Source organism: Myotis davidii, unplaced genomic scaffold (assembly GCF_000327345.1).
Source record: "Myotis davidii unplaced genomic scaffold, ASM32734v1 scaffold1598, whole genome shotgun sequence".
In the NCBI taxonomy this organism is placed as follows: domain Eukaryota; kingdom Metazoa; phylum Chordata; class Mammalia; order Chiroptera; family Vespertilionidae; genus Myotis; species Myotis davidii.
This window is the reverse complement of record NW_006289565.1, coordinates 242,215-255,082: the sequence shown is the minus strand read 5'-3', so window position 1 is coordinate 255,082 and position 12,868 is coordinate 242,215. Positions and strand designations below refer to the sequence as shown.

Below are 12,868 nucleotides of genomic sequence, written 5' to 3'. Positions count from 1 at the left end.
TTGCTCTTTTATTAGATAGGATCATCAGAGAAATGTAAATTAAAACTACAATGAGATATCACCTCATACCTGTCATAATGACTATCATCAATAAGTCAACAAACAACAAGTGTTGACCATGATGTGGAGAAAAGAGAACCCTTGTGCACTATTGGTGGGAATGCAGATTGGTGCAGCCACTATAGAAATGAGTACAGAGTTTCCTCAAAAAATTAAAAATGGAACTGCCTTATGACCAAGCAAGTCAACTTCTGAGAATATATCCAAAGAAAACCAGAACATCAATTCAAAAGAATATATGCACTCCTATATTCATAGCAGTGTTATTTACAATAGCCAAGATATTGAAGCAGCCTAAGTGTCTATCAGTAGATGAGTGGATAAAAAAAACCCTGTGGTCCATTTACACAATGGGATACTGCTCAGCCAGAAATATAAGGAAATCTTAACTTTTGTGACAGCATAGATAGACCTGGAGAGTATTATGCTGAGTGAAATTAGCCAGTCAGAGAAAGACAAGTATCATATGATTTCCCTTTTACATGGAATCTAATAATCAAAATAAACTAGGAATCAACATGGAGCAGACCCATAGATACAGAGAACAGACTGACAGCTGTCAGAGGGGAGCAGGTTGGCGGCTGGGTGAGAAGGGTGAAGGGATTTAGCAAAGAAAAAGCAAAGAAAGACTCACGGACATAGACAAGAGTATGATTATTGCCAGAATGAAGAGTGGGAGAATTAGATGAGGGTAAAGGGAGGATAAATGTTGATGGAATGAGACTTGATTTTGTTTGGTGAATATGCAATGTGATATCCAGATAATGTATGGTAGAATTGTACACCTGAACTCTATATAATTTTATTAACCAAATGTCACCCCAATAAGTTCAATAAAAATAGGTGTGCCATGCATTCTGACTACTAAATGCTTCTTACTTTCTAAGTTCAACTTAAAGAAAGAGAGAAAAAGAGAAAAGCACATCCAGTAGACTATGTTTCCTTTAGGGTAGTATTATATTTTATTCCATGAAGTTGCAATCAACAGTACCTGTATATTTAAATCTTGTAAGTACCAATCAGTTCTATTTTCATAATTAATTTATTCTTCACAAATGTTTCTCAAAGTAGTCTTAGATCATTATTTTATATATTTCATATATTTCAAAAAAGGGATTTAATTTGTAAGGATATGTGTGCAATAAAACTTTCATTATGTGTCTTGCTCTTCCAATAACAAACTTTTAGAGAAACACTAAATATATCTACTAAACCTTCTATAGTTCACCTCAAGGTTAATTGGAGAATAATATAATAATCAACTTTCTGTACTTCTGATTGTCTGTATTAGACAGAAACCACTCAGGTTGCAAGAGTCATTTTAATCTTAATTTCACAAGTATTTATTGGAGCAATGTAAGGTCTATGCCTAATTTTTGTTTAAGCCCTGGATTTATGCAAGAGAGTCACTACAAGTGAAATTTACAAAGGCAGATGCTAATGTTCATTGAATGTTTTCCTTGTGCCTGTACTGTTAAAATCCTATTATATTGACGGGTGTAGTTCCTACACAAGGCTGTGAGGTATTTTGTGTAAAAAACAAACAAAACCAGAAAAGAACATACACACACGCGCGCGCGCGCACACACACACACACACACACACACACAACAGCACCAAAAACCAAAAAACAAACAAAAAACCTGAAGCACACAGAACTTGAGTCCCTTTCCAGATGTTACACAAAGTGGAATAACAGGAATCTGAACCCCAGAAGTATTCCAATTGTTAAGCATTGAAGTCTATACATAATTACAATCCTTAGACCAGTGATTCACAAAGTTTGCACATATCACCCTTCCCTGTGGAGTAGTACAAACTATATTGCTTTCTGGCATTTCTGACTTGAGACCTGAAAATCTGTTTTCCTACGGAAGCATCTGGGGTAATTATAATGATAAGATGGGTTTGAGAACAACTGGGTTAGAACATTTCAGAAACTTAATCAGAGCAAGAATATTTTATCTATGGCGCCTATATGCTCCCTGTCATTCAAAAGAGAGAATGAATTTTCTAGTGGAAAATTAGAATGATTTGGTTTAAAGTACAAATATGGCCAATGTAAAATATTGAAAAAAACTATATTTTCTATTTTGACCCAGAATATGTTTGTTTGTTTGTTTGTTTGTTTTCTTTTTTTCCCTTACAGTAATTTCCACTAGCATACTTTCCATTTTATTCACTTGTTATAGATATATATTGTCACCCTTTCACCTATTTACTTTATTTCACAAATGTATGACTGACATAGCCTCCAAAGTATTTCTTCTACCTCAGAATTTTCCCTTTTGTTTTTGATCAAACACCTTACAGTCTGGTATATAGTTCTAAAACCTTTTTTTTTCAATTACATCAATATATTTTTGAAAAACTTATTATAAATAAACTAACAAAACCTTATTATAAAACCCCTTTTCAGTTTAATTAAATCCAACCTATTAGCTGCAGATGATATCAAGCCTGTTCTTTGGATAAAATTTAACATTTTTGTAAATATCCTGCCATCCAGGAGGATATTTCTTTCTTTTTTTTTCCTTTTTTTCCTCTTCCTTTTTTGTGTAACAGGCTTTCAGAATATCAATATCTTAATTTTTCTTCCCATGGAGATGAAGTCTTTTCCACCCCTTTTACTGCTTCTTCATGTTAATTTATAAAGTTGACAATATACACTTTTTGTGTTCAATTTTGTTGGCATTTTTAATGTTTTCTGTGAGACATTGTTTAAAACTGAGATGTTCTTTTACTATTGTCATTTTCAAAATATGATTTTTTTTAAATGAAATGAAAAATAGCACTTTCATTCTGAGGAAAGGATGGTTCAAATGAATATTTTGATCAAACTATTTTCATTTGTATCAAGGTGTAACTTTTTACTGAACTTCTTCATTTCTACTTAGAAAAAATAATACCTAACCAGAGAGCCATAAAGCTTCAAATTGTTTCTGAAAAATGTTCTTTCATGATGATGGCATAACTCATAAAGGCCTTTTGACCTCGGCTTTTAAGTTATTTACATTGTCTAGTTAAAAACCACACACTCTAGGAAGGACATAAAAGGCTATGTAACTTGTTAAAAAGAAAAGTGTTCCCAGCAAAGGTTATTTTTTCTATGCCTTTATTTACAGTAATTCTTTATTCATCTTACATTAATGAAAACTAAACTTCCTTTACACACTAGGTCATAAAAATTAAATTTGTGACCTATACCATTTACTATATTGTGCAAGTAAAATATGTTACATCATACATTTTAGTATAAGGAAAAGCACAATTTTGTTTTATTATCTCAGTTTTGATATCGGGTACATGAATGATGGCTCTTGTCATCACAAGTTTAACTTTTAAAATATTCTTAACTCCAAATTATGAAAAATTTAGTCAACTAGAACAAACTTTAATATTTACGAGTAAGGAAAATAAACAACTATCAAAATGATCTAAGCTGCCGAAAACGGTTTGGCTCAGTGGATAGAGCGTCGGCCTGCGGACTGAAAGGTCCCAGGTTCGATTCCGGTCAAGGGTATGTACCTGGGTTGCGGGCACATTCCCAGTAGGAGATGTGCAGGAGGCAGCTGATCGATGTCTCTCTCTCATCGATGTTTCTGACTCTCTATCTCTCTCCCTTCCTCTCTGTAAAAAAATCAATAAAATATATGTAAAAAAATGATCTAAGCTTTTAATATTATTAATATAATTGTTGTTATTAGTTATCAATTTGTATTTTAATGTTTTATTGTAAATGTTTCCCCAGGAAATAACTGGGCAAAACATGAAGAACGAGGCTATTCATGCTTTAGAAAACAAAGAACATATTGTTCTCACATTGGGTTTTCTACATGATGATCTCAAAAACTTTGTTTACTTAACTATTGATATTGAAAGCATCTTCTTAAGGGGAGTTATTTATTTCATTCACTTCCTTTCTAACAAAGCCTTACATTCTTTCCAATAAACTCTTTTCAGATTGAATTGATTTATTTCCTGGGGAACAAGAACAGATTCCAAAGTATTGGGCAGCTAATCTGATGTTTTCTAAACATTAATGAATTTTGCTAAACACTACAGGTCTACCTAAGAATATTAGACATTTAGGTAGTTGTTCAATCACTGCTTTTTCCTTGAACTTATTACACAGCTTACTTTAAAGGCAATGAACTCTGATTTTATTATAAAATAATAAATTCTATAATATATAATTATTAAATTGATTTATATAAACTAAATACTATATTAATTCAGAGAATGGTTAATTCACTAAGTCACAGAATGCTTCATATAGGAACTGGACATTGCATTGGGTGTTCAATGAGATATAAGTTTCTTTAAATACAATGATGAATGCAATTTAGAAGTGGAGAAGACTATAATGTAGTGTTTATTAACTGGAGACATAAACTTTTCTAAAGTTAACATATCACAAATAAAAAGTTAAATTCATTTTACTTATAAAATAGTGAGCAAAGTATAGGGAATAGACAATAAACAGCAATGTTCTAACTTGTCTTGTTTAAAGATTTACATTTTTGTGTTAACCTAAAATTAAAAGCCAAAGGGAGAGGCAAAAAGCATTCATTTGAAATCATAGAATTGCAATTCTGTGCCAGTGATTCAGGCAGAAACCCAAATTATGTCTGGATTACAAGGTAAAGACAAGGGGTTTTATGAGAAAAGAAAAAAAAAATAATTATATGAATAGAAGAAAGAAATTTTTATTGGTGTTAACAAATGAGTTATTCTTTAGCTATACATGGATGGTTATTGTATAGCTAACCATTCTGTCCTTAGAAAGAATGTCCCTAATCAAGAGTTCTTGTGGTCAGAATGTCTACCTTCCTGGTAAATTTCCAAAATTATTTGTAAGATAATGTTGATTTAACCCAGTTCAAAGGTTATTTTGCCCATTTAAAACATTACAAAAGTTCAAGGAGCAAGATGTGAAAGCAGTACCTCTGGAATGGCTGTTAGTGTGTATTTTAAAACTAGAAGCCTGGCGCACGAAAATTCATGCATGGTGGGGGGAAGTCCTTCAGCCTGGCCTGCCCCCTCTCATAGTCTGAGATCCATCAGGGGATGTCCTACTGACGGTTTAGGCCCACTCTTCTGTGGGAGGCCATCAGCCGATCAGGGGAAGGAGATGTCCCCATCATGCCTCTGATACTGCCACTGCCGACCACATCGCTGCCTGAGCCTTGGCCCTCGCAGCCACTGAGGTTTGCCTGAGCCTCGGCCCGGCCCTCATTGCCTGAGATTTGGGTCCTCATAGCGACAGCTGCCATCCGTGGCTTGCCTGAGCCTTGGGCCTGCCCTGGGCAGTAGCAGCCACCATCTGCTCCTCCGATGCACCTCCTGGTCAAGTCCCCACCGGGAATACAGCATGGGTTGTGACTGCATGAGGGTGTCACGGTGTGAGGGCGTCACAACCACATAGGCTTTTATTAGTATAGATGGCTTTACTTAAGCCAACTTTTCACATGATACAGATAGAGCATGCATATATTTGCATGTTTGCTGGTATCGTGTTTCTTTAGATACTAAGTTATCTCTATGGTTAATCCAGCTCAGTTAAAGCAGAGTAATAAGATAAAGGATAAATGAGAATGATTACTAGTGACTTGTTTTCTAATTCCCAATAAAACAAAGACACAGAATAGTACAGAAATAATCAGTGGTTACTGTAGCTGCAGCTGGTTTTGTTATTGTCACAGCAAAGCCCTGATGTCAGCCCAAACAGATTGAACATTAATCCAATGCTAGACAGAGACCTTCTGTTGAGAGTCAATGAGACTTAGATTTTAGAACACATGGAAATGTTTTGGTAGGTGGGTTTAAGAGCACATATGCTCATACTATCAAGAGTATAACCACCCAGTGATCTTACGGCATTTCCAATAGGTCAGTTTTTGTCCTAGGAGAAAAAGTTAATTGAGTATACCATTTCCATTCAGCTGGACTTTTCCCTCAGATCATAGTTATTGATATATCATTCTGATTTTATATTTAGTTTCAACCATCAAAATCTTAGAGGAGAACATAGGCAGTCAAATCTCAGTCTTCTCACATAGCAATATGTTTATGGATACATCTCCTAGGACAAAGGAAACTAAGAAGAAAATAATCAAATGGGGCTGCATAAAAATAAAAAAAAAAGTTTCTGCATAGTAAAAGAAACCACCATAAAAATGAAAAAGGAAAACATATTTGCCAATGATACATCTGATAAGGGGTTAATATCCAAAATATACGAAGTACTCATACAACTTAACAAAAGAAGACAAACAATCCAATCAAAAAATGGGCAGAGGACCTGAATAGACATTTCGCCAAAGAGGACATACAAAGGGCCAAGAGACATATGAAAAAATGCTCAAAGTCACTAATCATCAGAGAAATGCAAATTAAAACCACAATGAGATATCACCTCACACATGTCAGAATGACTATCATCAACAAATCAACAAATAAAAAAAAAATGCTGGCCAGGATCTGGAGAAAAGGGAATACTACTTCATTGCTGGTGGGAATGCAGACTGGTGCTGCCACTATAAAAAACAGTATGGAGTTTCCAAAAAAAAATTAAAAATGGAACTTACATTTGACCCAGTGATCACACTTGGGAATATGTCCTAAAAACCCCAAAATACCAATCAGGAAGAATATATGCACCCCTATGTTCATAGCAGCATTATTTAATAGCTAATGTCTCTCTCTCTCTCTCTCTCTCTCTCTCTCTCTCTCTCTCTCGTCTGTGTGCCCATTAGTAGATGAATAGATAAAAAAGCTGTGGGACATTTCCACTCTGGAATACTATGCAGCTGTATAAAAGAGGAATCTCTTACCCTTTGTGATCGCATGGATGGACCTGGAGAATATTATGCTAAGTGAAATAAGCCAATCTGATAAAGACAAATATCACATGATTTCACATATTTAGTGGGAATGCAGACTGGTGCTGCCACTATAAAAAACAGTATGGAGTTTCCAAAAAAAAATTAAAAATGGAACTTACATTTGACCCAGTGATCACACTTGGGAATATGTCCTAAAAACCCCAAAATACCAATCAGGAAGAATATATGCACCCCTATGTTCATAGCAGCATTATTTACAATAGCTAATATTTGGAAACAGCCCAAGCGCCCATCAGTAGATGAATAGATAAAAAAGCTGTGGGACATTTCCACTCTGGAATACTATGCAGCTGTATAAAAGAGGAATCTCTTACCCTTTGTGATCGCATGGATGGACCTGGAGAATATTATGCTAAGTGAAATAAGCCAATCTGATAAAGACAAATATCACATGATTTCACATATTTATGAAATCTAATGAACAAAATGAATTGACCAACAAAATAAGACCCAAAGCATGCATGGATTAAACTGACACACCTCAGTGTGGGACAGACTGAAATACCTCGATGTGGGGTTGGGGGGGTGAGAAGAGATAAATTAAAGTACTTATATACTTATATGATAAGCTCATGGACATGGGCAAGAGGGTAGTGAAGACCTGGAGGGGTGGGTAGGGGCTGGGAAGAGGTGGGTAAAAGGGAGGGATGGGATATATCTACAATGCTATCTGTTGGGGACCGTCATGCTGCTGGCAAAGTCTAAGCTGACCAGAGGACATGGCAAAGCCCTGGACTCTACCCTACATTGATCCTGGAAGGTTTTAAGGTCGAAGCTCAGGAAAGGCTTAGAGTTTGCAGCAAAGCGGAACTAGACAAGGCTTGACCGAGGCACGACCTCTGTGGCTAAAACTAGTAAAGGGCAAAAGTGCAGTTACTAAAACATAACCTGATTGTCATAGTAACTGTCAAACATATATGGATCTAGACAAAGCTTGCCCAGTCTTGCCCAGCCTGTAACAATCTGCTACTTCCCTATGATAGACCAAGCCCTAGCAGTGATCTATGAAGCATGACCAGCCACAGCTTAGCTATAAAGCAGTGTGTATAAAGAATAAAGTTGCTGGTGCCTTGTGCCAGTCCTCCCAACCCCGTCTCATGGTCTCTTGTATTTCATCCCACGCCACCTCTACCCGTCGGACCCTCTCCGAGGTGCGGGTCACCGCAGCTATCAACAATAAAAATATGTTTTTTAAAAAATAATTATCTCAAGATAGGCATAGCTGAAGTATTTTGAACAAGGCTGGTATAGGATTATTGGATGGTGGCATCAAGGTTAGAGAAAAAGATGTTTCTCATGAATTGGTTATATGAAAATTTCAATTATTCTCTTAATATTAAAAAAGTGGTAGAAGTCATATAATTTTTGCCATTCTTTATTCAGAATCCTATCAATTTCTATTCTTCAGTTTAAAAATACATGTTTAGAATACCAGTCTACATACTCTCCCACGAGCATCTCTCTTGTGTGCACATTGCAAACAGCCTAAATGGAGTCAGTAGTCTCGGTTAGATTGCCATAATAATAGGGGCAGAAATAAAATGTTGGGGAACCAGCTAGAATTGTAAGAAACATTAATCATGTTCTGCTAACCATGATTGTTTTATTCTGATTAAAGAGGTCACATTCTAACCTGGCTGGCAGTTACAAGTGGGATCTGGGAGCTCGCCTGGAAATGTAACCTATCCTCCCCATTTGGAGCTGATCATTATCTTGGAATGATTAACTACTTTGTTGCAGAAACCAGAGCTGCCAGCCTTTTAAAGACCCCAGCCCTTGCATATCTCCAGCCCTTTGAAGATCCCCAGTTCTTTTGAATACCTTTGCAAATCTCTAGCCTGCTTACCTGTTAACTGACCATTCGCCATACCCTTTAGCCATTTCCCCATGTAATATTTGTCCTTCTACCCAAATTAAGCAGCTGGTTTATAGTGGGGTGCAGAGCATATTTTTGTGGATGACCTGCTGCTCTCCCATACTGGAATAAATGCTCATATATGATTTGACCCTGTCTCTGTTTAATTGTCTTAAGTATGACAGGTAGCACAGACCCATTGACTGTCTGGTCACAATGCCATTCTTCAGTGTTAGAGTCCAAATAGTTGTATTCTGGATCATTTTGATGAAAGAAGTCAACTTTCAAACATAGTTATAAAAATACCTATTATTCCTCACTTGGCTGGCATAGCTCAGTGGTTGAGCATCAATCTATGAACCAGGAGAGGAGATCGCGATTCAATTCCTGGTCAGGGCACATGCCAGGGTTGCAGGCTTGATCTCCAGTAGGGGGCACGCAGGAGGCAGCTGATAAATGATTCTCTTTCATCATTGAGGTTTCTATCTCTTTCTCCCTCTCCCTTCCTCTCTCTCAAATCAATAAAAAATAATTTAAAAAAAAAGCCAGAAACCTGTTATTTCTTGCTGGACTGTTGCAGGATTTACCAGGCGACCAGAAAATACACAATGAGTACCCAGAGATTCAGGAAAAACCCTTTATTTAAAGCAGCATTGCTGGCTCAGGGGATTCAAAGGAACAAAGCCTGAACTCCCTATACAATGAGATTATTTCTTACATATATTCCTAAATTTCTTTGTTTCCTATCTGTTTCCTAACTACCAGGCTTTTGTGGTAGGCTTTCACAGCCCCTTCAGAGTCAGAATGCGGAAGTTAGATTGTATATTGTATCTAAATGCCTAGCATGGGTGGCACCAGTGATGCCCCCTCCAGCCTATTAGGTCGGAGAGAGCCCAGGATCAGATACATGCAGACATGTGACAAGATAATGGACTCCCCCTGTCCTTGGGGATACGTGGGTCTCCCAGGGACACAGAATAAACTTTCCTTCCTTCCTTCCTTCCTTCCTTTTCTGATCAACTCTCTTTATTTCCTTCGCCGCCTCCTGAGCCACCTAACCTAACATTTGGTGCCTTGAAAGCCGGGTGGAGCGAGCACTCCATTTGGCCATCCCTCCACGGCTTGGGGTGCCTGCCTCTCCCTCCTAGTGGCTCTGGACCCATCAGGACCTCATCTCTTCAGCTCAGCAACTTTTCTCAGTTTGGCAGCATCAGCGGCGAGTCCCGCCCTGCCCCTCTGCCGGTCCCATGTGGCCGCCTGCCCGCCGGTGTCTCTGTCCTCAACACGTGGCTACATCAGAGATTGCCTCTTTCCGGACCCTTCTAGGAAGGCTCCTCCGGACCTGGGAAGTAGTGAGAAGTCCTACATTCCCTGGCCCAATTGTCTGTCCATAGCGTGGGTTAAACCGTTGGGACGCCAGCCTTTAGCCCCGCTACAGGCCACGGGATCAAGCACAGGGGGAATCCAAATTCCAAACCTGACCTGAGCACACCTCTAGGGTGCCAGCTCACCCAATCTGGCCAAACATGGGGCCTGTTCCTGACCTGCATCCTTTTTCTGTAACGTAGCATGGCCTCAGTATGAAAACAGGAACCTGACTTTACCATCCGCACCGATCTCAGTAATTTCTGCCAGCAAACTGGGAAATGTGCCCAAGTCTCTCTCTTTCAACTGAAAACTGCTCCCTCTCTCTGCTGCGTCCCCATCCCTCCCCACACAGTTCTTTCTGCCTACTCTCCTTGCCCCCTCCTTCCCCCTCCCTCCAGGCTGGCCCTGCGCCGCCCACCATGGAGCCGGGGTGTGTGCAGTGTATGTGGGGGTGGGTTCATGTGCTGTGTGTGTGTGTGTGGCGGCGACAGCACCACCATCGTCTCCATGTCTTCCCACTCCTCCACCGGAGACCAGACCACAGACCACCGCGAACTTCTCCCGGCAAAAGTCGCCCGTAACGCCCCCCCCCCCTTGCCCCTGTCCGTCCCCCCTTTCTCCTCCTCCCTCCCTGCTGGACCCTCATCCAGCCATGCCCCTTCCTGCTTCCCCAGTGGGCACACGCGCAACCGTAAGCTCCACCTTCCTTCTGTCTTTCCTCCGTTCTGCCCCGCCCCTGGGAGGTTGCGGCTTTTAAACTCAACTGAACTGCAGCTGGTGTCATCAAAGAATTCCTGTACCTCTCCCCACCCACCCAGGCCTCCAGCTCTCTCCCCTCCCCTTACAGGTCTGCCTTAGTAACCTGTACCCCACGCAGTGCTCTCTGTAAGTTCTAACCGCCCGCCTTCCTTGTGTGCTCCACCGAAACTCTGCCCCCATGACTGCCAGCACTTTAATTCACAGGTGGCTGGCCAGTTACCTTTGTGAGAAATTCCTCTTCTATTTCTGTGCCCATTCTACCCCTGCAGGAGGCAGCAGGGATTGAGAGCATAGTCTGAATCTATGCCCCCCACTTTCTAACCCAACCTTTAAGGTCTTTATTAGTCCTCAAACCCAGGTCCGAGATCAAGTGAAAAATGGCCTTGAAGGTTCTTAATGCCCTGGAGGAGCAGGCACAGTCAGAATGGGAGGCCTGCCTTCCACAGAAGGTGGATCTCCAGACACGCCTTAGTTGTGGCCCTGTGATTGAAGGCAGCCGCCATGGCCCTAAGGGGGCTGTAAGCAGTGGGGGTGCAATGAAAGGAACGCCACCGGAGAATGCTTCAAATGCGGAAATGAAGGCCATTGGGCAATGCAGTGCCCCTGGCCCCAAGCTCCGACCAAGCCCTGTCCAGCATGCGGTCAAAATGGTCACTGGAAGAGTGACTGCCCTGGAAAAGTGGTGGGCCTTCTACGCCTCAGCGTAGGAGGGCCGCCCTACCAGGTCATGACCTGCCACTGGCCATGCTGGAACTGGCTAAAGACTGAAGACCCCCAGCCTTGACGACCCCATCATCCTCGCCGAGCTCAGGGCTGCACTGAAGGTTACAGGTCACCTTCCTGGTTGACACGGGGGCTGCCTTCTCTGTCCTGCCCTCCTTTTTAGGGCCCCTTTATCCTTCCAAGATCTCAGTCATGGGTATTGACGGCAAATCCACCTGCCCTCTGGCCACCGAACCCGTTCTTGCCTCCTTCATGATAGCCCTATAACCCACTCATTCTTAGTCATGCCTTACCATTCTAGTGGCCACTCTGAGCCCTTCAGCTTCCCTTCTCCTCCCTGCTCCTGGCCCCCTTTACAGGAACGCCAATCCTCCACTGCCATGCGTCCCATTATGGGGCCCTGTTGTCCCAGACCACAATTGCCTACCTCAGTCCCGCTGTGAATGCCTTTTCTCCTTATCTCCTCCACGACTGTCCCCTCCTCTGAACTGAAAACTGCTCTGACCTCGCCCCATCCCCCTCCACCTTTCCCAAAGGAAAAAATGCGGCAACTTTAAAATCCAAGCGGCTAGAGACCTGGGAACAGGCTACATGACCTGCTCCCTCTCTCTCCCCACCTTTTCTCCAGCCTCCAGGTCCCTGGCTTCCACTGCTCCATTCAATCCCCTTTCCCTTGGATAACAGCACATTCTAACATTTTCTCCCACTTTCGCTGCAATACCTACCTCTCTCAGGCTCACCGAGTGCCTCCCACCATCCCCGAAGAAGATTCGGTGACACCATCCAGGACAGGATGACCCATCATTCCTCACAGGCTCTTACCTGGCAAGGGACCCTCCAATTTTGCTCAGGTTTTTCATATTTTCAGGTGAAACGGACATGGAATGAAGAGGAGGTCATCAATTCTACTCTCTGGGATGGGAAATCCTCTAGTGTCACTCTTTATTTATGAACCCTGGACCTACTCCTATGCCCACCCTCATCAACACAACTTTCCATCTACTCTCGAACGTCAATCCCTCCTCCTGAAGGATTTCTCTACCACTGGCTTGAACCCTCATCATAGCCACTCAGTTCCAACCTATTGGGCCATCTAACTAAACTCTAGAAATTCGCAGCTCCTGGCCAGACCTCCTGCCCATGGCCCCGACCAAAGTCCGGCTACACCAAGGAACCCCACTTTCTTGAACCCTTT

The 12,868-nt window shown here is 41.1% G+C and overlaps 1 long non-coding RNA gene across 1 annotated transcript in view; it reads left to right on the top strand.

Annotated features, from left to right (window-relative positions):
* The first annotated feature begins 8,855 nt into the window (after positions 1-8,855).
* The window catches only part of LOC107182830, a 19,587-nt gene continuing 15,574 nt past the window's right edge, over positions 8,856-12,868 (top strand). The window contains exon 1 of the long non-coding RNA XR_001513581.1: positions 8,856-8,899. This is a non-coding gene — a long non-coding RNA (uncharacterized LOC107182830). The remainder of the gene's footprint in view (positions 8,900-12,868) is intronic.